The sequence below is a fragment of the Trichoplusia ni genome, chromosome 3, assembly GCF_003590095.1.
Source record: "Trichoplusia ni isolate ovarian cell line Hi5 chromosome 3, tn1, whole genome shotgun sequence".
Classification (NCBI taxonomy): Eukaryota; Metazoa; Arthropoda; class Insecta; order Lepidoptera; family Noctuidae; genus Trichoplusia; species Trichoplusia ni.
Window position 1 is genome coordinate 7629421 of NC_039480.1, and position 26489 is coordinate 7655909.

General features: G+C 34.0%; 1 protein-coding gene across 4 annotated transcripts in view; it reads right to left on the reverse strand.

The window, feature by feature from the left end:
- The window catches only part of LOC113491721 (slit homolog 1 protein), a 100288-nt gene that overhangs the window by 38279 nt on the left and 35520 nt on the right, over positions 1–26489 (reverse strand). Inside the window, exons 1-2 of one of the 4 annotated variants that reach the window (XM_026868851.1) lie at positions 17910–18259; positions 16476–16527 (exon numbers count right to left, since the gene is read on the reverse strand). The gene's annotated coding sequence lies outside the window, so the exon portion shown is untranslated. Of the gene's footprint in view, positions 1–16475; positions 16528–17909; positions 18260–26489 lie in introns of those variants that run through there. The other 3 variants (XM_026868848.1, XM_026868847.1, XM_026868850.1) reach the window with 3 other exon arrangements.

A 26489-nucleotide genomic window follows, 5' to 3' on the forward strand; every position in this document is an offset into this window, starting at 1 on the left:
ATAAAATGGTCAGCAAACATTACTTCGACCTAACTTATAAAATACCGGCCCTAAATTAAGAATAACAATAGTCATATGAGGCGAACATTTATTACGTTTAAGAGCACAAACTCATCTCTCCGACGCAAATACAGTCTGAAACTACTTAACAGACCTGCCTGGCTCATTTAGAAGTTTCGCACCTACTTCAACAACATTAGGTACCCAGTGCTCCGGTTACTATGGGCACTAGTAAACAATTATTATTCCAAAGCAACTTTGTACCGTAAAACATAAAAACTGGTCTGACTGTGGTAAAAATTCTAAGCACGTCGAGGAAATAACTCGATTTCCTGTGTCAGGCAAAAGCAATTATTTGTTTTCTGTCTAAATATGCTTTGCCCGCGGGAACATGGGGCGAGCTATTGGATTTATTCTGCCCCACTGTGTTACACGCTTCGTTTATTAGTTTTTGTTCGAATATTAAATGGGATCTATATTTGTAATTGGATTATTTCTGCAGTATATTATTGACGGGGATCGGGTGTGTTTGAATTGTTAGATACAAAATTGTTATTGATTCCAGTAGCTCATAACCAACATTAATTGACTATTTGTAGAAAAAGATCGATATTTGTACCCTGAAACTATGGTATTTCATTTTATGAAACACTTGAAATCGAAATGTCGCTTCTTTTGTAAGAGAACAAATATTACCAGTTGTTTCCCTTTGGTAGAGTCAGCGGTCATAGAAAAACGTTTGCAGAAAAGTCGATTTTGAAATTCAGAATATCGATGTTGCTGTTAAAAAATATTTTACACTCAATATCGTATAACATGTGGAATTATCCTCAGCTATAAAGTACTTGCATAAAATACTAAAACGTAGCAGTATCTGTAATATTTCTACACCGCTTCAGGGAGTTTTACAAGCATCTACGCAAGTGTAAAAGTGCAATGCACAGGATTTATACAATTCGTCGACAATTCAGACAGTTCTTTCTGCAACATTATACGATAAAAAGATACCCAGACACAAAATTTAACACGGTATCCCTACATAACATGCACACTGTTAGTTGTGACCGACATCCAAAATTTTATTTGATTTATACACTGACATGAATGTGCAGCTTTATGTTGGATTTTTGATCATTGGCGTGTTGCTTTTTTAATCTGAGACGGAGTAGTGTCTTAACAACGTGGTTTAATTTTCAAAAATCATATTTTCTTTTATCTTTTCCACAAAATTGATCAAAGACTCAAAAGGTGTCGCATCAAAATTAACTTATACACTACTGTATGTACTTACTCAGGACCTCAGCTTATGTAGTGAAATGTTATATTTGGTCGGCAGACAACTCACAATCACCCTAGCATTAATGATATGAATATAAATTACCCAGTCTTACTCTATCAACTAACAACTAATCCGCTAATACTAATTCTGAGTATGTACTAACTTAAGGCAACATTATGATTAGAATTGTAAAGTGATAACAAAGACCTACGTATGATTCGAGAATTTCGAATTTTGTGAACACGATTATTTCTAGCAAATAACATAATGTAACAACTTAAAAAGATATGCTTTAAATAAAAAGTACGGACCCAAACTTGTTGAAATTTGATGGGACCAATATGTCAGATTTTTACAATTGCTGAAATTTTCTCATTAAAAAAGAATCAACAAAATCGAGATAACAAGTCTAAAAAGTCCACGAGAGAATCTGCTCTTTTTTGAAGTCGGTCGACATGAGAACTTAAATATACTTAATTTAAATAAAAACGCATTTAGAATGAACTTCTGCAGCAATTTGTACTCGCAATTGATTTATCAAACACGCGAATCTAAAATCACGCAAATTGCATGCAATTGCTCTTTACATGACTAGTAATGTTAGAGCCTCGATTTAAAAATATATTCAACTGTTATTGTTCTATTAAAGCTGGCTTACATTCCAGTTTAAGTGAAGTCATGATGACGTGTGTAAAGTCGCGCTTTCCCAAAGGGATTTAAATTATTTATATTGCAGATTTTCAGTAGTCGAATAAAGTTTTATCTTTGCATACGTTTGTTAGGATATGAAAACGATTACCTGTAAAACATTATCTCGACTTTTATCAGCTGTTTCCTGCGGGCCCACCCGCTACGAAGCGAAAATGATGAACATAAAATGGGGATGAAATCTATTCCATGTGTTAATCCTGGTTATAGACTATATTTGTAAAAAGTTTCGTCTAAATCCGTTCAGTGTTTTTTGCTTGAAAGAGGAACAAACATCCATTATTCATACATCTATTCACATGTACTTTCGCGTTTATAATATTAGTAGGAGGAAGCAGGATATTTTTATGTTTTCTATTTTACAAACGTTTTTATTATCAGTAAAGTATGAAGGCAAGTATGTCTGATTATTTATAGTTCTAACATTAATAGCTATGTCGCTTTTTTGTTCCAACTTAATGTGTGTAATTATTGAAGCTAATTCAATTCCACACGGCGACCTAGCTACCTAATTTTCTATAAACTCTTTAGCGATCCCATGGCAGTTAATTAACACTATAACCTATTAACGATATTATCTAAATGGCGTTTGCGTAAATTTATTTGTAAAATTATGATAATGGTTTGGTCATTGCTTACCTACTTATGTCCCCACAATTATGTATACGTTTTATTACGACAAGCATTAAGCATCAGAACATATGAATTAATGAATCGACGTATTTTTTAAGGATATTAACAATGTTTTTTTTTGTCATAGACTATTTACATTTCGTACCTACTTTCTTTAACATGAACAACATTTCATGCTTGCGTCTTCACCTGCCTGGATATTGGCTACAGGTGCAAATATAAGTGCGATAAAAGCAACCTATGTGTTAATCCAAGTTGTATCCTAATTCTGTGCAAAATTCCAGCGAAATCGTTATAGCAGTTTCCGCGTGGATAGGTAACAAACATACACCCGAACTACTTTCGCTTTTATAATATACATAAGTGTTACCTATCTTACTGATACAATTTTAAACTAAGCATACCCAAACCAACATAAACGGATTTGAAATTCACACCGTCCCAAACCTCTAGAATTTAGTGAACAGTTAGGAGGGTAGGGTACACATACATATACACAATAAGATACATATGTTAGGGCGCACGTTGCCTTTAATTATGGCCGTCGTCTGTAATTATATACATACATCTTGGTAAGGGTGCGGTAACCATGTGTCTGTATTAACAGAGTATATTTAGGAAATCATTGACGTAGATTGCTATTATACTTAATGTAGATTTAATAAGGTTTTTTTTAGTATTTCGTGATACTGGCTAATAGGTAAACCTGTTTGTTAAGTGTTTATTCTATTAGATAGAAGAAAGCATTGAAATGGTAATAGTTCTACTTATGTTTGTAACTATGGGCCGCCAGTTGGTCAATCAGTTTTATTACAATTAAATACTCCTTTGATCTGAACTGTTTTCAAATAGCCTTAGCCATAGGCACAAAGAGGTTTGGGAGCCATTTGATGAGACACTTCTAGATTACTACTTCTATATTAGAGACTACTATATGACTATAGTAAAATTAACTTTACTATAGTAATTTCTTATAATTGACATCTGGCTATGAGTACCTCAGACCAAAATATCAGAAAAACAGTGTTTATTTCAACGAAAGGCCAACAAAGTCAAATACTTCTGAAATGTTTATTTTGCGCTACATTTATTACTGAGCCTAAATTTGTCAAATGTTAGCGACCAGAGTGCTCTATTAATATTCGTCTAGCCATTTTCCCTCGTGGCTAAATAGCTAGGCTTTGCGTCGCCACGCGCAGATTTTTGTAAAAAGGTTTGGTTTAATAAAGGTGTCGAAGCGATTTAAATAGTAGTAATAGGTAACGTTGGAGCATATCATTTTTTTTTAACTATTCACTACTAATTGGTGTCTCGATAATTACAACAAAAAACTATTGAGGAAAGTTGTACTTATCTTCTTTGTAGGCTTGCTCTAATTTAATTTTGTTTTTACCAGGAGCAATTCTAATTGACTCTTAGCGTCTAAAAGCACTGGATCTTTCCACTTTTTCTTACACAAAAATATGATTAAAATCAAATACTAACGAAGGCTAATCCGTAGAATATCATTAGATCAATTTAAATGACTCTCATTTACATACTACCCATATATTTTCCTTTACATTTAATACGGAAACCCAAAAGCATACACGCATGTAAATCAAATGTATGGAAGATAAGCTCGTTGGATTAACTATATTTTCCCGACAAGGCCAGAATGAGATAATACCAAAACAAATGTCACTTACATATTCAAAAAGTTCAATTCACATTTAAACTAGCGCCCTCTGGTGACCGCTCCGCGCGTTATCTCCGTGTTGAATGACAGTTGTGAAACTATGGCATATATGAAACATTCACGGAACACAGTTAAGTAGAAGGGATAGGTACTTGGGTTTTTTGCACTATTCGATAGTAGTACGACGATGAACCTTAATATATAATTAAAAATTGACGGGTTTAAAACGGGTCGTATTCTGCAACCCAAAATCAAGATACTTTTTGCTTTGTCGTTTATGCAAATCTTTTCGACATAGTTTCGTCACACAATCTTACAAACGATAAAGTGTGTAGAGTAGAATATATTGCTCAGAATGCAGTTATACAATCAAATTCAGAACCCTTTATATTGTACCACTGGCGAGCAAAATTCATGCAGTTTATCAACAAACATGATAACATAACCACAACCTAATTATCTTGGAATCCATAATTTTTATTATTAAATAAATGGAGTTAAACACAATAAAAATGAGCCCCTTTTTTTAAATCTGCCACTTCTCTCTCATTTAGCACTCTGACACTTACTCTACCTACTACTCCCTCCGTCTGTATTAAATATTAGCCCATGGGGGCCAGACCCCATCAGAGTAACTCATTTTAAAATTTAAATTCCTGTCATGTCAGAATTTATATTTCATGAATGTGGCTGAATGAAAAATGTATGGGGATTGTGGATTCGTCGTGTAATTAAGTATTTATTTTTAAAGCCCCCGTAGCCCTTTCCGTAATATTTTTTCATGCGAGTTAACAATTTGGAATGTAATTGAAATTTTGAAATGGGGTTCTAAAATTTATTTTCACTCAAAAAGATCTTGTCTTAGGTATTATTTAAAAAAATGTAAAATAAGCATATTTTGAAAAAAAATACACACGTAAGAGGTCCTGACTGCTGTACTGGAGTAGGTACGCCAGTTCGATTCACTAGTGTTCATTCGGTTGTGCGAAACTTGTGAAAAAATAAAAAATATTTGACTGAATTGAACTAAGGATATTTATGATTTACAAAATAATCGAAAACATTTTTGTTATGACTGTATTTATACTAAGAAGTACCTAAAAATAAAACATATTTAATAACCTTATAGTACTTTCATACCAAGTTTGATCATGGTAGTCAAATATAAAGGCACGTGTGGCAAGAATATGTTTTGTACGTGCTTGGGACCTCTGAGGCTTCGAAATATTGCCGGCTTAGCGACATGAAGCTTTCACCTATATGTACGGAAACATTGTTTTCGTAATGTTATTATTATACTATAGATATCCAATACGGTCAGAAATATTATTACTTTTGTAACAAAAGGTAATAATGCATCTTTAATCGATATTGTCTATGTTTGGGTGTTTAAAATTCAAAGGGTAAAAGACAGAGGATAGGAAATGCTTATGCCCATTTATAGGTAAGTAATGTAGATTCAACAACAGTGATATTCAAGCAATTTAAAAAAAATGACTCTCATAAAATGGTTTAGTGTAAATTCAAGGTGATATTAGCATTCAAAATAGTAAATTAACGACCACCAGCCCTTGCAGTATAAAGTTTCTAATTAAAACGGAACTACAAACCAATTAAAACAGAAATAAATTTTAAAGCGGTCAGATAACAATCGTATGATGCGATAAAATAAAACACTATACAGAGTGTACTGTCAGCTATAGAAGTCAATCAACATATTCTGTTTTTTTTTTAATCTGCCAATCATTGCATATGCTGTAAACTAGGATAAACAATGATAACCAACGAAAACCAGCACTTGAACTCGTTGAAACCCAGGAAAGAAATTTACTGACTTATTAATCGAATCGAAGACCGGATTATTAATCAGAAGTAGTATAATATAGGACGAATAAGAAAAAAATATTTTCCACTTCCCTACACACCAAGAGGGAGACAAAAAGAAGAGCTATGCTTCAGCAAAAAAAAAGACAACAACAACTGAGTCAGCCCAAGTTGCCAAGCACCAACATTTTTAACACATTCTGATTTACAATGTGCCAGTGAATTCCATAAAAATAGTGTTTACGTATTAACTAAACTAGGCGACAAGCCTATTTTGCTACCTAACAGAACAACAGCAACTCAAAATCAATTGATTGTGATTGTTTTGATCACCTGATTGTGTTAGCCTTTTGTAACTGACCGTACCACAGCATCAATTAACGCTGAACTTCGAATAAATTTATAATGGAGTGCTGTACGAAACAAGATCGCATCAGCGTCATCGTATCACATGTAAAACAGTTATTTATTGCAAATGATATGCAGATGAAATAAATACAGATTGTTTTACGAAACGTAATTAGTGGAACCGGATAATGATGGATTTATATTATGAAAATTTTGTTCGTGTTGTGATTCGCTGTAATCAAATTCCGTTGTATATCGTTTTGATATAAAATAGTTCCTATTTTGGGTCGAAAAGCACGTTCTTCAGCCTCAATTCAAGACAGCGATTTAAAAGATTTTCTATTATTTCTTTCCGTAGTAAACGTATATCATATAGTTTAGCTGGAAGTAATCAAATCTCGTCCATCGTTATTTAAATTTCCTAGAATACTTTTCTAATGCGTACAACTTTATAAAAATTGTAAGTTTTTGGAAAATCTCGCTAAAGGGCTAAAATGATTCTTATAGTGCATAGTTTTTGCAAAAAATATTACGCAAAACTTGCACAAAAGTTGAGTTTTACTTTGTCAGGCACTCCAGCACAAATGTTGCAAAACTCCTTTTAGACCCCTATTCGTTTTCAAGCATTATTCTCCGAAAAATTAAATTAGGTTTAGCACCAACTATTCTTAGACTTTACTTTGTACTATCTCTTGAACCTCATGAATATAATGGTTATTGAAAGCCTGTTTAATAGAACCACGATCGGAAAATTCCAAGCCGTTGCGATTCAACTCATTGGCCATCACACATATTGTTCTAAGACAAAGATATCAATGAAAGTTCTTTACTAGATTCTTTCTTGAAAAGATAATAATTTTAAAACTTGTGAGAGATAGTTCTTGAAGTTTATTGCAGAAACTATAAGTTGGCACGAGAATAAAAGTGGATGAAGAAAATAATGGCTTAAGGAGTGTTGGAACCATGATATACGTATATTGCTGCACACCTGAAACCATTTGCTATAAACCCGGGTTGGTTTACAAAGGAAAATGAGAATTTAAGGGTAAAAGCCTGGTATTCCACGCAATTACCATAGCTTAAATTTTAAAATCACTGTTTTAATGCTCTGAATGAGTAATCCGGACGAACGGAAAAGCCAATTAAATATTTTATTACACTGTAAAATTCAGTCTTTTAATTATAATTCTTGGTAGATAGTCTCATAATGTGCTCTTTTATCAGTAACAAGAGATGTATTTATGTGGATTGAAATACAGTCCTAAGCTTTGGTGAGTTAGATTGTTTTTATGAGGGATTCGTATCAAAAGGGTAAAATGAACCTTATAACCGAGGCACCGTTGTCTGTTTGTCGAGCTGTCTGTCCATTTTTCTGTCTGGCCGGACTGTAGTTATTTCAAGAACTCAAAATCAAAATCAAAAGTTTTTATTTCAAATAGACCATTTTCCAGGCACTTTTAAAACGTTGTCTAACCCAAAACTATTATAGCTAGGCATTTGTTTTTACAATTCCAGATTATTTAATTCTAGGTTAAGATTAAGCACCGATTGATTCAGTTGGGCAGCGATGTTTTTCTTTTGCCTATTTGAAGACCTCTCGGTGTCACAAGTCCGACTCGCACTTGATCGGTTTTATCAAGCTTAGCATCTCGTTGGTAACATTTCTCGACGATCCTCGCAAAAGTCGGTGGCTTTATCTTGCATGTCACCCGACACAGCTTTAGTTGAGTTTATTTTGCGGGTGGATGTGTCAGCAATATTGTGTATGGAGACATGTTGATACAGATATCAAAGAGGTTTCATAACGTCATGTTCACTTAGTATGATGTCACTTGGAAGTTACAACAAAAAGTTGGGAATGTTTGATGATATTATTAGGTATAATGTCGACTTTTAGCACGTATGCTGACGAATTTTTGCGGTTTGAGTTTATTTTTTCTTTCCGTTGGGAACATTTTTCTGAGGCTCCACTTTTCTTGTGTTGTGTTATGTCGATACCCGCGTAGGACATGTTTTTGTGAGTCTAGGTTCCTTATGCAAGTAATTTGAATGTTTGTGAAACCAAATTCGATACAAGGCTTGATGTTTTTTTAGAACGGAAGTCGTTACCAAAAAATAAGGAAGAATTAATGTACTTACAACGCTCCTTGGGAATTTATTCAGTGAGAACATTACTCAGTGTTATATCAGTATGTGCGAAGCATACATTGAGAGGCAACAGGTTTCTTAAGATCGGCGGTAATGATAGTAAGTAATGTTATGTGAATCATAATAATATTTAATACGTACGTTTTCGTACATAGCTTCTCAGGCTGAACACTTTTGGCACTTAAACTTAAATCTTTCGTATTTAGACCGTACTTAGGGATTTCGTTATACTACCTGATTTAGTAAGGGTACCGAAGGGCACTTCAGTGCCATAACGTCAATAGTTTACTTAGCTTTGACAGTCTTCTTTGAAATCTTAAAGACTTTTTACATCATATAAATTATTTATTCTGAAAATTAGATTTAAGTTTACAGCAAAATTGGGATCACACCAACTCATTTTTTCTTGTGTTACTACCCACTTGGGCATTGTAAATTTAAACATGTTAATCAAAAAAGTCTTTTGGTGGATGTAAATTATAATTTAATTTTTAACAGAAGTTTGTAAACAGATTTGATCAAACTTAGTTGATATTAAAAATTCTTATTTCGTACATTATTTTAGTAATAGAATTTATGAATAGTGTTATATTGCTCCGGAATACCCAGTTCATCTTAAAGTATCAAAACCTCAAATTCTACAAAATATATTGGTCCCAAAGCCATTCGTTCCAGTACCTACGAAATGACATTAAATAATATTTTTATGAGAGAGAGCGGAAGGCAATTTTCTAAAAAGCTTTTACGTATCGGAACTTTTAGGAAAAATAACGATTGTGATGGGACGGACCTTATCTTTGCTTTTTAACGGTATTCTTCATTTTCTAAATATTATCTAAAGCCTCTCAAAGCTGACACATACCACCAGTAAAATCACTTCAGTATTATTAAATGTGGAAATTAATTACTCTATGACTCCTCTTATTATCAAAATATATAAAAAAAAACTTTAAACTAAACGAAAACTTTTAGTGATTACTAAAAGTCCTCTTCTGTTACCTCAATAACTGAATTAACGAAAGCCAACTTTCCTGAACCTCTATTAGGCAGCCGGATTAAGGCAACAAGTCAGCGAATCAAACCACAAGCACATTCAGAGAGACCGGCCAACATTCTCCAGTATGCGTCCTCTCTACCGCAAGCTCCATACTCTGTTTACACTGCATAGACAAACTTGTCTGAAGCTCCAACTTTGCCAACTAGTTCAAAGCACTGCTTTTCTTTCCCATAAAACTCTGGGAATCGCTCTAACTTTGCGTTCCATCCATTTCTGTTCGAGTCGATACGTTCTCTATTTATATGTAACGATGGTATTAAACGCTCCTTGGATTTTAAATAGCTGCTTGAATGGGTTTGAAGGGGAAATAAATGTTTTGCAACATAATTAGGATGTAATTTGATTGTTAATGCGTTCTCACTCCATAAAATACTTTAATACATTCATCATTAAATTCAAATTTAAATGCATTAAATAAGTAAGCGAGCAAGCAGTACACAAATATTTCATGACTGTAAGAAAAGGCTTTGCAATAAAATTAATTAAATGTTAACATGGAGAGCACTTAAGCATTATTAAAGACTGAAATTCCGCTGTTGAGCATATTTAACTTACAGAATATGTTCTTTGCATAACAGGTAGTTGAACATAAGGTTTCTTAGTAATGTTCTAATAAATAAAAGTTTTTTTTTTTTCGATTTGCTACAAGTATTCTCAGAACATTCAGAACAAAAACATCATCAGTATTCATCCCAAATGATAGGAATATAAATGCGGTTTCAATACTAAAACTGAATTTCAAGCTAACCAAATAATATTCACCCCAAGCTCAGATCAAAATAAGCCACAAACTTACCAACAAGAGCTAAATAACCTCAAAATGGTAATAATAATAATTTAAATGTGTAATTTCGTGAAGATGTCACCACAGGTGGGTAAATCGAATCACGGCATGTTGTATGTAATTTGAAATTCCATTAGCTAGCTTCCGCCTCAGAGCATTTGAATATTTAGTGCCTAATTCAGACGTAATTACGTAGCCTTGTGTACCCGGCTGCAAATTAGTTGCAAGAACCAAAAAGTGTCCAGGAGAATGTGGACTGGTAGTGGCTGTACACTTGTTTATGAGACAAAGTCTAAGCTAGTTGCTTCAGAGACCGGAGTAGGTTGGATTTAATGTAGCTGTGTCTTAATATTTTCTTCGGTTCTTTTTTTTATTTAAGGAAAAAATATGCATTGTACAATATCCCACTGTATTAAGAATTAATATAAATGCAATTAAATGATCTTCGTGATTGGACAACCTATGCTATGTATGCATGCCGTTATGAAAGTAGCGCAATGTTTTTTTTTACAGTACCTATGTTTGGTGAGGATGATGCATTATTACATGTTCGCCTCGCATCACCACATGATTAAGGACTATGACTACATCCGAAACTATTCGTCCTATCTGGGTAAATACGCATCAAAATGTTAGCAGAAAACAAAAATGGTTCCTAACACTCAAATCACCGTTTCCTTTACCACTGGCTAACGAATCTCTCTTCAAATAAACAGAACAACCTCAACAAATGGAACAGACGGATAAACTGCCGCTCCAATAAAGGTCTTATCTACGAGCACAGCTCCAGAACAGGGAAAAAAGCTAAAAAGCAAGTCACAGCAGCCTATTGTTGTGGTTGTCACTGGCCATTGTAACCAGAGCAACAGGTAACGTTTGCTCTAAAGATCTGCTCGTAAATGTTCTGCGACTGACAATAGTTGCGAGCATTAAATGGATGACAGTGCTTTCTTGGCACACATTTTTCTTAGCTTGTTTAAAATTATGGTAGTAAATGTTAGTGTTTTTTTAAGTTGTGATGTTTTTGATTATGATAAAGGTGTTTACATAGAAAAATGAGTGAATCTCGAGATTTTTACACCAGGTTTTTGATGGTACCTGGTTTGTTAAATTTGGAACTGAGGCTAAATTGCGGTAACCATACGGGTAACCATGGGTTGCCTTACCTATAACATACAACAAACACCATAAAAGTAGTAGTAGTAGGTACTAACTAAACCAATTAAATATAAATTTATGTTCATTGAATTATGAAATGAGACAAAACATTAAATAATTGAATTCACCTATTTGTTTTATCGTACCAATTATCACGCCTCAGATACCACTGCAATAATTCAAAATAACAGTTTATAATACTTTGTTTTCCCTTTCCAAATATCCCATTATTTAAATATTTTAATTCGAAATTCGGGACAACATTAAACAGCATTAATATAGGTTCGAATTGCTCGAAAGTAGAACATTGCGTTGGCATTACCATTTCGACAACACGGGGACGCAATTAAACTGCGACATTTACAGCATTAACATAAACCGCACTGTGCATTACGCTTTTGTGTCCAGTAAGCGAGGCGTCAATTTGACAGAGCTGGTAATGTAACGCCTACATTTCATATTTCACGAATAAAATGGAAAATAGCTCGTAATGACGGTAATAAGGCGCGGAATCATTGGCTTGCGACGTTTTTATGTTAAACAGATGTTTTATTTTGAAAGCTCGCTTGATGGAAGAAGGAAAATTCACAGGAAATAAAATATTTTTTAACCATTTTCTTTAATACTGTGTATTTCTAATAGGTAGGTACCTATATAATAATATTTCACTGTTTACAGTATATTTCAATAGTTTTTCTTTAAACAATGACTGCAAGCTTCAAACGACTTTTCCTAAGGTTTATTAATACCGTTTACATATTAAATTACTCATTCAGTTTATAAAATCATTTCTTAATGAAAAATAATAAATCATCTTTCAAAGAATTCTTGCAATAATTGTGGTTTCCGGGATTCGACCTTATTCATACATAAAACGAATGAGGTTTCAATATAATACGAGAGATAAATAAATACTGCATTTAATATCTGAATAACTTGATAATGGTGATCAATTTCACAGAATGGAATTCTATAGCAGCTTTTCTTTGAACTCCATTTTTTGGAATTTTTGATGAAAATATATAGACAGCGATAAAATGCCACAAGGTTGTTTAATAAACATTTTGTGCAAACTCCATAGATGCAATCAAACACCATAATAGGTAAAAGTAATCTCGGATTTTGTTTAACTAAGGTCATTTCATCAACATGGCTATGTGCCATGTAGACAGACAAAATTGACATACCTAAATACCCTTAACCTCAATTATGAAGAACTTTTCACAACGAAGTTTTTAATGAAATTTGAGGAATCACCCCTTAAGATAATATTTTAACAATATTACAAGCACAATTTGGGCACAATTATTCTGAACTTCGTCTTTATTTGTTTTCTGTACGGGCAAGTACAAACAATATGCAAAAAGCAAGCTTATTCGCTGGGAAATAAAGGTTTTTCCATCAAAACGACAACAGTAATATGGCAGACTGTATCTTCATTGGAGTTAACAAGCGTTTATGGATCAATAAATCTAGACTGAGTTGTTGCAAGAGAAATTTGAAGCTACACATATTTGGCTTCAATCTTTGGTAGCATCCAGTTTCAGTGGTAACACAGGGATTCAAGAAATGGAAGCTCAAATGACTTTCATAGCTTTATTCTTGAAACTGTTGGTTAAAGCTGGTAACAACTGTATAAGTTAGCAACAACGGTGTAATGAAGTTGTTGAAATTGAAATAACATTACTGATATTAAACATAGGAGCTGTGTTTTCACATTAGAATGATTAAAGCTTCAATTCAAACAAATTTTAACTCCAGTAAAGTCCAGTAATTAAAATGTCACAACGGCAAAACTTTAAATTTTCTGAAAATGTTTATACATTTTGGAAGGCACATCAGCACATTATTCTACAAAACTGTCAACATTTACACGGAACATAAAATATGTTACAACGAGCCTCTTCACAAGACATTTGGCAGCGCTCCCGATACCAATTAAATATAATGACTAATTGCAGCCAAACGGAAATGCACGAACTGTTCCGAACGGTACCGAAGTGGATACTGCGAGATCGTTTGACAAGGAGCCAACTCATCAATATTCATTTGAGTTGCAAACACCAATAGTGTGATAACGAGGTTTCCTTCACTGTGTCACGGGTAGCAACAGGTGACAACCCCTCATTTTTCAAGCATCTCACCGTTATTGTACTCCGAGACCCGCATCCAGTCCCTAGGCACTGGGTATCAATAACGACGTCTCACGGATCACTGGAACATAATGGTTCCTTACATTTGGAGAGGATATTTTTAAATTCAGTGTGTATTAGCACCAAAATGAAGCATCTCAGATCATCTATGCTAAATATTTTAATTTTCCGAAGATACTAGCTAAAACTTGGAAACAAAGGAAGCTCTAAGGAAATACTGACCAAATAAACCCAACAAGTTCGGATACCTGTTTACAATCCGCTACAGATGCAAGACGTGTTAGAAAACAATAATACTAAGACCAAGTTTCTTGCTGTATTAAACAGCAAGAAAATTCTTCCAACGCAATTTTCAGAAAAGATTATAAAAACTGCAGTCAGCAGAAAAGTGCACTAAAGTGAACACAAACAAATACTGCAATTTTGGATTAGAACTAAGAAACAAAGAAGCTAAATTTTGTTCCATCGTCTTTTGTTGTTAACTAATATTTCTATATTTTCTGCCCATCCAAAGGTCGTCTGGAAATTACACGTGTAAAGTTACACACAGTAAATCATGAATTATTTCTTTGGTGTACCATGAAGAGTTTCCTTTTCTATTCCATTCTTACCCCACGCCAATGTTTTCAACCAATTTCGACCCTTTGTAAATCTGCTCATCGACTTTCGTTGTTGCCACTAAGAGACCGGGGAAACGATTTCGCTAATACAGCAGTGTGTCAAAGCTTAAAGCGCTGTTAAACTGCAAGCTTGGGGTTTAACGTATTTTCTACGTCGCCACAGAATTGAATAAAGAGAACAATGACGTCATGTGCACGGTTTTAAAACTGTTTTCTAGACTACGTAGGTTAAACGAATCTTGTTAAAAATAAACAATGTTTAGTTAAATATTTTTCTTATGATTTTGAATGCAAACTGGAGATCAAAAATCATTTAAAAGGAGCTCGGGTCTGGAATATTTCGACATTATTTTTGTTTATTTTTAAGAATAATCAGAATTGCGTTCTTTAGGAGAAGAATACACTTGACCTAATAAAGAAAAATAAGAACAAAACGCAGCACATATAATATTAAACACCTTTAAGACCACATAACCGTATATCCAAGTATCAAAATTGCCATAAAACACTGTACAGATATTTACAAAAAAAAACTCAATTCTAAAAAAGGAATATTCCAAAAAGCTCTCGGTATCCATTAACAATCAGCTCTACAAACGTTATTGAATTCCACATTCCACTCATTTTCGTTCCATACGAGCGATGAATCCAGTTACAAAGAGCCATTCGCTCACTATTTCCTGACACACCATTGGATGCTATCAACAAACGACGCAAAAAATCATTTGTGCCTCGTGAACAAAAGATGGAGAGCGCTTGAAGCTTTGTATTACAATTAAGTACGGCGGAGTGGACTGTAAAACGGGTCTACGTAGGTTAATGCACAATGAAAGAGCATGAAAAAGCATGCACAATACCACTTGACTCGGTAACGAGAATATTCAGCATTCCATCATTACGTAATCAGTGTAACGAAAATTTTATAAATAGGTACTTAAATTCCGATTAAAAATTGCGCAGTATATTGGCAACACTGGGGGTACAGAGAATTTTACGCTTTCCTTTTGCTCTTGCTGTTTTCGTGCAATTGTAAGTTTTTTGAATTGATAATAAATTAAATTACGAACACCTTGTACAGGCTCTGTAATGGGATCTTACATAGTTACAATTTAAATAAAATTAGCTTAAACAGGTTTACACTTTTACGTTAGACTTTTCACAGCGATAGAAAAAAAAAGGATAAAATGTCACAATATAACGTAATTGAATGTTTTGTAGCGTCTTAAACTGTATATGTATGTGTACCAAAAAATACCAAGTATAACAATTAATAATCTTTCTCTAGTCGACACAACACTCAGAATCCAAAACGAACAATGCACAATTAAGGTTTCATGTATGTCACGCATGTACAAGATAATGTAAAAGATTATTTCCTATTCCTTAATCTTTCTAAAAATGTATGACACCCTTTTTGAAATAATGAAATGGTATAACTCTTTCTATTCGTATTTACGGTCACACAATAATACCCATATTTTCATTAAGTAGAGCACACGAAAAGAAAAGTTGAACATTTATTTCAATATTAGGTATACAAATTATTAATTCGACGAGATGAATAAAGTAACTTACCAATTATTCAATAATCATGAACTCTTTTGGAGTCAATAAGTCAGACAACTAGATCACAAAAGTTTTACATACATGTTATGTAAATGTAAATTCAGAAAAACGAACTTACTGAAAAAGGATATAGGTATTTCACATTCGCCCAATTCGTTATTCGGCGGACATCCGCTGAATATTCATTAATAATATTTTCAGTATTATCTGACATTATCTCTCGACGCGTACATTATCTCTCAGGGTTACATTCAATAAAAAGGTTTTTTTTGTACCTTTTAAATAAAATTTATTAATCTAGTATAATATATCGTCAAATGTATGCGCAATTAATACATTACTTTATTAGGGCTTACTGTTTTTTTAAACCACAATAATAATGCCACTAATATAATAAGGTACTTATAATCGTGTTGCTATTGAGTAAAAAAATGAACCTTTTGTCTTCATAATCCTCGCGGAACCATTTGAATACTAAGCCAAAAAAGAATAGATTTAACCGAAAATTAAGCGACTTACCTAATATTTTATATCTTCTATATTTTATGACACGATTTCCTTTTTCCTTCACCTGAAAAAAAGAAAAAATCTTAGCACTTTCCTTAAAATGTAAAATTATGATAAAACGGGTATTCCCTATTTTCCTTGTTTTTCTCTTTGAGAGCCCTCGGACCAATGAACTGGATATACTTATAGGGCCAAGGTTGCTACGAGGGCTCGTCTACCGTAACAAAATGTTTTATAAGAGGGAACGCTCATTAGAGGCAAGACAGAATATTGATTTACAAAATGTACGAAAACAACACAAAACTATCTAACTACACTAGTAAGGTTACTTACTCCCAACAAAATCAACTTCTATTTCAATCGATTTGTTACGAATATTATTCAAGCGGAAGGATGAATTCTAACTATGTGCGTTCGGACTACAATTAACGACGCTGACAACATTGGGTGGCTTCTTGATCTAGGATTGGTATCGATGGTACCTTTTGAAAGACCGAATCGAAAATAATGGAAAATCGAAACCAGTAGTAGGTAGTTTAGGGAGTAAACGGTACGGGAACAATTTCAAGTACGACAGTTTTGTCTGTGTGAAACAAAACTGTCTTGACTCAAATGAGCGCCCACCTTAAGTGTCTCATCGATCTTGTAAATGACAGGCCTCAAGAATATTTTATTACTGTCAAACATATATCAGAATGTGGAAAAAAGAACTTGAAACATGTTATTTGTACTTATTGTAAGTATTTTCTAAGCCTATTCGAATTTGATGAATGGCTTGACAATACAATTACAGTTATTACCGAACTTTCGTGAAGGCCGAACTTATATAAGTTCTGTTGTTACCCGAATTTTAAATGCCCAATGAGCGGTTGTTGACCTTTTAAATGAACTAACAAATTATGTCAGCAGTCCATTCGGAGTGATGAAATTCACAGAACACTTTTAATTGTACAAGATAGAAATAAAGAGGACACTTAAAATACCCTTAAAACTGAAGCATAACTAAATTTATCCATCATGACGTACGAAAAATTAATTAAATTATTCAAAATTGGTGCCGATAAAATAAGTGGAGCTAAATAAATAATGCGCCAAATAGCCGCAAATTTCAAGTAAATTTTCGCTTCCCACTCGTAACATTTAAAGAGCAAAACCGCAAATAAGTTTAACATTTCATTATCTATTCATAACTCAATATGGCCGAAATAAGAACAAAACCTGACTATAAAAAAACCACTAAAAGCGAATAATCAGTGAAGCGAGAGTCACTCAAAATACTCGTAACAGTCTTGCCTCCACTGCGGTAACAATTGGTTTTAAGAAATATATTCAAATATAGTCATATTCAGTTCGCAAAAAGAACTATTTTGGTAGTTCTTTGTTAACATTAACATAATTTTTACAGGAAAAACTCTTTACTGAGTATCAATGTTCCTACCAACTCACTCGAAATAGGTCTGACCAGCGCAAGAAAAAACTCCCAGTTACACCAACACTCACGTGATTTCAAATCATGAAATGCTTTTTGCAAATCCACAGCTTTTGAATCAGGCAATACCAATCTTTCCTCGCGTCTACATCAAAAGGCTGATCTAACACTAATCATTATCGGGAACCACAAGACCAAGTAAAGTATGGCTACAATTGCAGACAATGATTGCAATGAAAGGGGCATCATTCCTGATTAGAAAACAATTGCCCGTAAATACAATGGTGTTAGCTATTAGCCCTTTGTTATTACACAATGCTATTTTGATTGATCTCTGGATACCTTTTAAAGGAATTTCGGAAATGAGCGAATAATTTTATTGTGAAAATAATAAAGAATTATTTGTTTTACGTTCATTATATTGTTTTACTCCATACAACTTTTGTATATGTGATGCTTAATAACCGTGATTGAGAGATATTTTTGCAGTAGTGAAATATATCAGGTAAATATTATTAAAAACAAATGAAATATAAAGAAATATTCAAAAGCTTTATTATATTCTTATACCATGTACCATGTTACGGCTGATCCAAGAATGAAAAAAATATGCGGCACCTATTTATTCAAATCAACTAGAATCTACAACAGATCTACAACTGTAGATGAACGGATTTCATTTTTTATCTTTGACTACACGGATAGCGGAGTAGATCCATGAATAGGACAAGGATTTATGTGATCTACGAATGGTTTTACACAAAACGCGGTACAAGGAAAATATTTTTAACTGCGGGAGTCATTTCTTTAAAAAAAAAACAATATAACCCACACATACACAATTTACTTCATCTCTTGTAAAACCTAAAGCACTTAACATTTACAATGTAATTCTAGCCACAACCTACAGTTCTGGTCCATAAAACACCAAGGTCTGTACGATTGCATAATAACTTATAAAAAACAGAACGCCACCGAAACATACATTGTACAGGGCGCCTACCAACTATTAACATGAGTTTTGTAGCTTTAAGACTGTGTATACATGCAATGAGAAGCCATTTTACGTCATATAGAGTCCCGTCTCACTTTCACACCTACCATTCTCTCATTTTATTAGCTCCTGGTAGCTGCCCAGCTTATTTTTCCACCTATAAATTCATAAACAGTGCATTCCCACACATGAGAATTGTATGCCGTTCATAAAAATGGCAACTTGCCATTTTAGTCAATTGTACGTAGTTTGTATAAGCGTAGTACTTTTTCCAAATACTCGGCGTTTATTTTAAGTGTTAGTACCAAGATACAGGACAATGTCTTGAGAGGTACTTCAGTTGAACTAGATATTGTTAGCTGTTATCGTTACTGTGGGTACTGGGAGTATTTTCTTAGTACGTCGTAGGACTCTTTTCTGAGAAGAAATAGTCCTCATTTGAGTGAATTGGTGTCATGGACTAATGGTTACTGGTAAAGCAACTCAAAGCAAAGGTTTAACATTAGTGTAATTAGTTTTCTTAGAAGGTATATTAGTTAAGAAATGGTAATGCTGATGCTTTATAAACAGGACTGCATTTTAAACCGACTTCAGAAAGGAAGAAATTCTCAATTCGGCCTATTTGTTTGTGTATGTTCATCGATTTTTTTCTGCGTCAAGTTTTTGTCATTACCTCGCAAGTTTTTGTGATATTTTTTCATATTTCAGAACTATGCAAAACAATCTAGCCAACAGCTAAATAATTCAAGCATTCAATAATACCCACAGTTTTGGTAAGAAACCGTTCAATATATTTTTCGTTCAGATGTTCGGATTATGTAAATGAACTGATATTTACGTAAACAGGCCCGCAAAACATCGTTCGCGTTGAAATATTCCAAGTCGAATAAATGTGGAATGGAAATCCAAAAATGTGCGGAAGTTTCGCAGATTGCGAGTGCTACATGCCAGTAATTGGGGCCAGTAAAGCATGCAAGTCATTACCAACACGTACGTCAAACAATAACTTTTTAAATAGCCCATTACTGTTCTCATCGGGCCCCGGGTAACGTTCCCAGTTTTTTAACATGGCAATTACCAGTTGACACGGATGAAATATTATAATGCTTATGATAATGGCAAGGAGTTTTGGATGTTACTGGAGCCCACCCGGAAAATCTTTAAAAGCCATTTGGGAGAATGCTTTCTTACATCAAAACTGGAAGATGGTAACACAAGGATTAAAGATTTGAAACTTTCGATATACAATCAATGGGCCAATCAGTGAACCCAAGCTGAGTTTGAAATCCACAGCAGGACATCGATAAGTTTGTGAAAAATGAGGTCAAAACAAAATTATTATACATATTATATAAATAAACAATAAAATAGTACTAAGAAGCCGTCTGTGTTATCTTTCGTAAAAACAAAAAAAGCATTCAGTAATAAAATATTTATGAATAAAAGGTTTCCCTTCAACGTACACAAACTACTTTGAGAATAACATTAAACAGTATTCCGAAAAGTAGAATGAGCTCTTGTTTCACAGAACATTTTCTGAGGTAAAACTCCTCGACACTCGATAACACATAGCCACACTGTCACGTAAACTAACAGGCATGAACTTCGAATACTCAATAGGGAATCGGCAACCTTTCCTAACTTTAAGTTGGACTTTACTTTTAATGACGTGGGATTACGAACCCAAATCTTATTTGGTCGAACGTCTGGAGGCTCATGTTTTGGCGACGATGTGGAACGAATTTACTTGGTTGAAAAGGTTAGGTAATTTTTGATATTTGTAGAAGATGAGGAAATTGGGTTTTGTCCCACCTTTAAGTATGAACTAGACTGAACGAATAGCCAAGTGGTTGAGGTCACATGGCCATACCCATCGTGCGTGTCGTGACGCAGGATCGATCCCCGCGCAGGACAAGCATTTGTGTGATCCACGACCTGAACAAATGCTTGTTCTCTGAGTCTTTGTGCAAGAGATTTGTGATTTTGTGAAGCCCCCGCGACCCAAGGATTATATTCCTTACTGCGGGAGTCGTTTCTTTAATAAGAGAAAGAGAAGGGAAAGTAGAACGACGCCCGACCCTTCGACGAGACTTAAAACAACGTTTAAAATTATTCCTCACATATATAAAAGACTACCTGCATGTACGGTGTTCAAAGAGTATTAACTCTGGAGTCGCACAGTTGAAAAGCGCCTGAAGCCAGGGCTCTCAAAATGAACGTTCGCTTAGATAACTTTCCAGGTACAAATGTAATTTCACACAAACTTCCTATGCCTTTGGGAAGGATACTTGCAAAATTATTTAATTACATATTGTTTACTTTGCCAGAAACAGAAAAACCGGTCAAGTGGGAGTCGGTAAAAGGACAATGATACTTAAATAAACAATAGGCTATAGAAAAAAAATCCGAAAACAAATTGTCACTCATCAAGTTTATAAATACTCTAATTCCACAGCAACACGGTAATTTATCAACACATCGATTTTTATTTTTGTTATAATGTTTTTCTTTATTACAGCGGCAGAGATTCAACTATTTAGGTAAAATGGTTTATGAGGTAAAGATATCTTTAAGCCCTTTGAGTAGAACCATAAAAATGATGTAAATTACAAGTAAAGTTAAAACATTTTACAAAAGGATATAAGTCACAAAGTAGGTATGCATTTTGCAATAGGCAAGCTTGTTCCATCTCTGCAGTGAAAATGTCTAAATAAACGCTCCATTCGTCTACCAGATCTCCATTAGGTAATTACAAATCTGTCAGTAGAACTTTGAATTGCAAATATGGGGCGCATTTTGCTAAACATCCCGAGGTACTGCTGCCGAGGATATAAAATAAATCTTGCAATTCGCTATACAACTCGCATTTGTACTTAAATTCTGTTTTCACATCATATTGTATACGTGATCATTTAGTGAATAGAAAATGTTAAGATAAGCAGACAATAGAAATTCATCGTACAGTAAGATATTGATTAGTTAAGATAAGGAGCACTTTTTATTAGTTTCCTCAAAAATACCTAAAAATGTAGTCTGTGTTTTATTGTCATATCTACCGCTCATCAGTATCTGAAGATCCTGCCTATCGAAAGGTTGGCAAGCCTAACATAGCTTTTATTTTTTTCACCGACATGTTACAGCCTTAGTTATTGTAATTAGGAAACAATAAAAATGTAGGTACCGAATTTATCAATATATATTTTTATGTAACAATATGACGTGGTCTTTTCATTGTTCGAATTTTCGAAATATGAATTCATATTTATAAATAAAAATAAAACCATCGCCGTTGCTAATGAAAAACAAACATTAATCTCGTAAAAATACTCCATAGCAACCAATTATTTCCACTGCACTATAAAATAATATATTGTCTACAAACCTTTATTGAAAAAGGTTGCTTTTGTGAATAAATTCCTTCTCGATCGTCCAATTGTTACCCTCTGCTCAGTAGATTCAATACCCAGAGTATTTTAGTCTGACAAGATTGAAAGAGCTTTGCGTTACGCATACAAAAACATTCCCAATTTGATGAGGAAATGGTTTTGAAATAAATGAAAACGAAATACTTCAGTGAAAGGAGTTCCGATAGAGTTATGGATGAAAACGTTTTGGAATTTTAATTAAAGAAAGACAACGTTAAGTGTGTGTAAAGAGAGTTTGATTATCTATGAGTAATTGTTTCAATAAGATTTTATTTTTTTATCATGAGCAGTCGCAAAAAATAAAAATGTTTAAAATGTATCCATTATTAATTAAATTAGAATAAATTAAAACAAAATTAAAATCCAGTTTTAATTAAAAAATATATCAATCTTAAGTAATCTGTTTTATTGTGACAGCACAAAATATTCCTACAAATATTTAATTCAAAAGAAGTAATTTAAAAAGTCACAGCTACAAAATCTGTTTAAATCAAAACTCTAAATATTACTTAAAACACAGGCTGTTTCATAAACAAATGACGTCAGCTACATTGAAACAGGTGTAAGGCAAAGTAAAGCTATAAATTATCCGCAACAGTAAGCTTTAAAAACAAATCCTAGGTACAGCCATATTTTTCGCTTAATGTCACCTTAACGACCTTAAATCAGGGAAGTGCTTAGTGCACTTGCTAGCTGGCAAAATCCTGGCATTGATTGCATTGCTCTAAATTGGCTCGGAGCCAAGTTCCAAGCGGAAAGGACTTAGCCTAACTAGCATTTAATTATCACAGCTTTTATGATGATGAGAAGTTAAGTATTTGTGAAATATAAAGCGTTTTGTAATTAAATGTTTAGCTGGTTTTCTTAAAGCAGAATAGAGTCGCGATAAACTTGCATTCGTTGAATTCACTTTTTTACCATCAGTGTCGGGCGTCAAACGCGAACATCGGACTTAGACATTCGGCTAAAATTCCATTGTCCCGGTGTTATCCAGGTAATACTTACATTAATTTCTCAGTTTATCATCATAATCGAAAAACTAGTCGATTCAATTATTACTTAATCATTGCGGGCTACTCAATTTTCAAACAAAAATGAACGAGAGAAAATTAGCAAACGACTACCAATATAAGTCCAAAAACACTAACAAAACTGCTTTCCACCAATACTCAAACTATAAACACGAAGTCAACAGTAAAACTGACTCTCCGCTCACCGTATAACTGTACTAACTAAAACGCTAAGCAAGTTATCGGAAAATGTATCTGTATTAAGTGAATCATGTCGGAGGGAGCACAGAACATTGTTTACCTTACTGATTGCTTTGCCAGATAAATCCACAATGGGCAAGTTGTACAGGAACGATCAACGATCAAGTTAGCTGCCGTTTGTTTCAGATAAAACGTTGAGGAGTCTGTATGCCTGCGTATCTGCCTGTCGCAGCCTCTTTGACTGATGCCAATACTCGCTTTGACAGGGAAATTTGATACCGTTTGTCTTGAGTTATCTTTGTAGAAGTAATTAAGGGGAGGAAATGGACTCGGAATTGGTGTAGCATTGTGCTTTGTATATTTGTGTAAGGTAAGCTTGATGCTGTTGTGAATTGTATTATATTAGTATTGTGAACTTAATTAATTACGGACTGCCAAAGCTGAAGTTTTAGTTAGTAGTAAAAAATACTTTTAAAGAATGATGTTTGTGGTTTATTTTGATTTGTTGGTTCGACGATTCTTTAACAAGTATTTTTTTGTTAAATAAGGTATTTTTGATCATTTTTTTATACTTCATATTTTACGAAATGGTATCGTATTATTTATTAGGTAAAATGGTTTTATTTATTTTTACATTGAATTTACAGCGCAAATATGCATTTTTGATTTTAGTAAAGATTTTCTTCCGAATCTATTCAACTGCAATGCTTTCGTTCGAATAACTTGAACTAACTAAGAAACTGATGTTCTATGATTAGTTTCTGTGATAAATGAGTTTGCGCAACAAGCAAAACCTTCACGTTGACAAGTAAGAACATAACCCAAATACAGCTATTATCCAACGAATTTTACCATTAAGCTATTAGTATAAATTAATCATTCATTATAATACAGAGACCATGACTACACTTAATCATGGGTTTTTATACAATTCTTGGTAAGTCCGTGTAGTCACGCTATGCCGTCTTAAAGCTTTCCATAGTTTTCCGACGGAAGCACTTAAGTGGGTCGTTTTAAGGATAGTGTCACCTGTACCCGGTTATTTTCCACGGATTCCTTCTCGTCTCGTGTATTTCTTGAGCTTACATAATCCCGGCACGGCCGCTACGAGCCAATTTTAAGCCAATCGATAGTCGACACCACTTATAATCGCTAGATAAAGCCCGTTGAGAATGCCTCGTCGCGATTATAGGTAGATAGTGTTTTGTTTTCGATTCTTTGCAAAACAGCCAGTTTGAAAGAAAAATAAATCACATCGTGAGACTTCTAAATATAAATACTTTTTTTAGTTTTCAGTAAGAAACGATTTGAAACAAGACACCCTCGTGATTTCGGTCATAGTTCATATTCAAGTAAGAGTATATGTATTCGTTTATATATTGTGCTATACCATTATAATGAAAAACAATGGAAAAAGCGAAGCACTTTTGTTTCAAGCCATACTTATAACCGAACGACGCGCTACGTGACGTCCCCTTTTTACATCTAATTTAAAATTTCCTTTTTTATTTGTGACCATAAAATTCTGTGCCACGCATAAATTTGAATGTTATCTTCTTAATTCGGTAATACTATTTTGCTGTAAAATAACCAGTGATACAGCTATTTCAATGTTTTGTTTGTAATATTCGACTGTTAAAATATTTTAAACACAGGAAATAAATAAATTACGTTATTTCACAAACAATATACCTATAAAAGCAAGATACCTACACCAGCCAACGAATTGACAAATTGTAATAATAAAATCCATCTTTTTCTCGGAATTACTTCTTTGTATCACAGTATTTCACAATCCTACCCAAAAAGTAACAAAACATGATTCCAACACCCGAAAGCCAACTAATAAACAAATGGACTGTCTGTTTGCATAAAATGGGGGAAGTTGGGACCCCAATTACCCTGCCTTGTAACCTACTTTCACGCAACGAGTAAAGACTGCTTATTACCGTCTACGTTGTAAGTCTCTCTTTCTTTTTAAAAGCGAAAAAGTTTAAACTTTTATTCTTTTTCGCGAGAAAGCGTGAGTGCCAGCTCTTAATATTAAAACACTAGTACCGTGGAGAATTAAAACGTACAAAAACGTATAACCTCTTTATAATCAACGAAACGAATAGTAAAGAATTGGATGGTAAGAAAAGAGAATATACTATTCCCTATGTTCATCCAATTATGGAAAAAGCCACATGAAAAGATCTTCAGGAGCTTAATGAATCATTTTATAATGAGATTTATTCTAGAACGCTCGACTGGAGGACCGATCGTATTAGCTAAAGTGAGTGTTTTAGTTTGCAAATCACTGGAGGTAACTCCGCCAGAAATGAGTTGGAATTGTGAGAGAGCAGATGATTTGTTAATAAAGCTGTTCGGGTGGAAACCGATAGCAAACTTCTTAGTCGGTGCAGTCTATTTGATGATACGCTTCTATTGTTATAATATCTACTTTGAGGAACATTTCCTTAAGATACCAAACTATAAATTACTTCGTTCTCGAGACACTGTTCTTGATATTCCCATTCACTATTTGAGATAGTTCAAATTGATAGTAACTATTATTAACTCCAGAACGTCGCCCGTCTGGAGTTACAAACAGAACCCCTTTTAACTTCTTCTCGAGTAGGAAACGCGGTGTTAAAGTGGCCGGTCGATAAATTGTATGAATATAACACATACCGCAAGCTTCAGCAAGTCTGCGGGGATATCAAAGTGGAACCGCCGTTTGCACAACTTGCAGGCAAGATGAAATTTGTTCCCGAAGGATTATGAGCAGCGTGTAATAAACAAACTATTTTTACTTCTCGGGTTAAAACGTGACGGGAAATTTTATAAGGAAATTAAAATCGTATCTTAACACAAACCTGGATGGTTTAGCGCACCGGAGTATGTCCAGCCGGCGCGGCGGTTACAGCTCGACTGATCCCAAGAGGCGATGCTAGCCAACAGTGAATCTCCGACTACCTACAATTG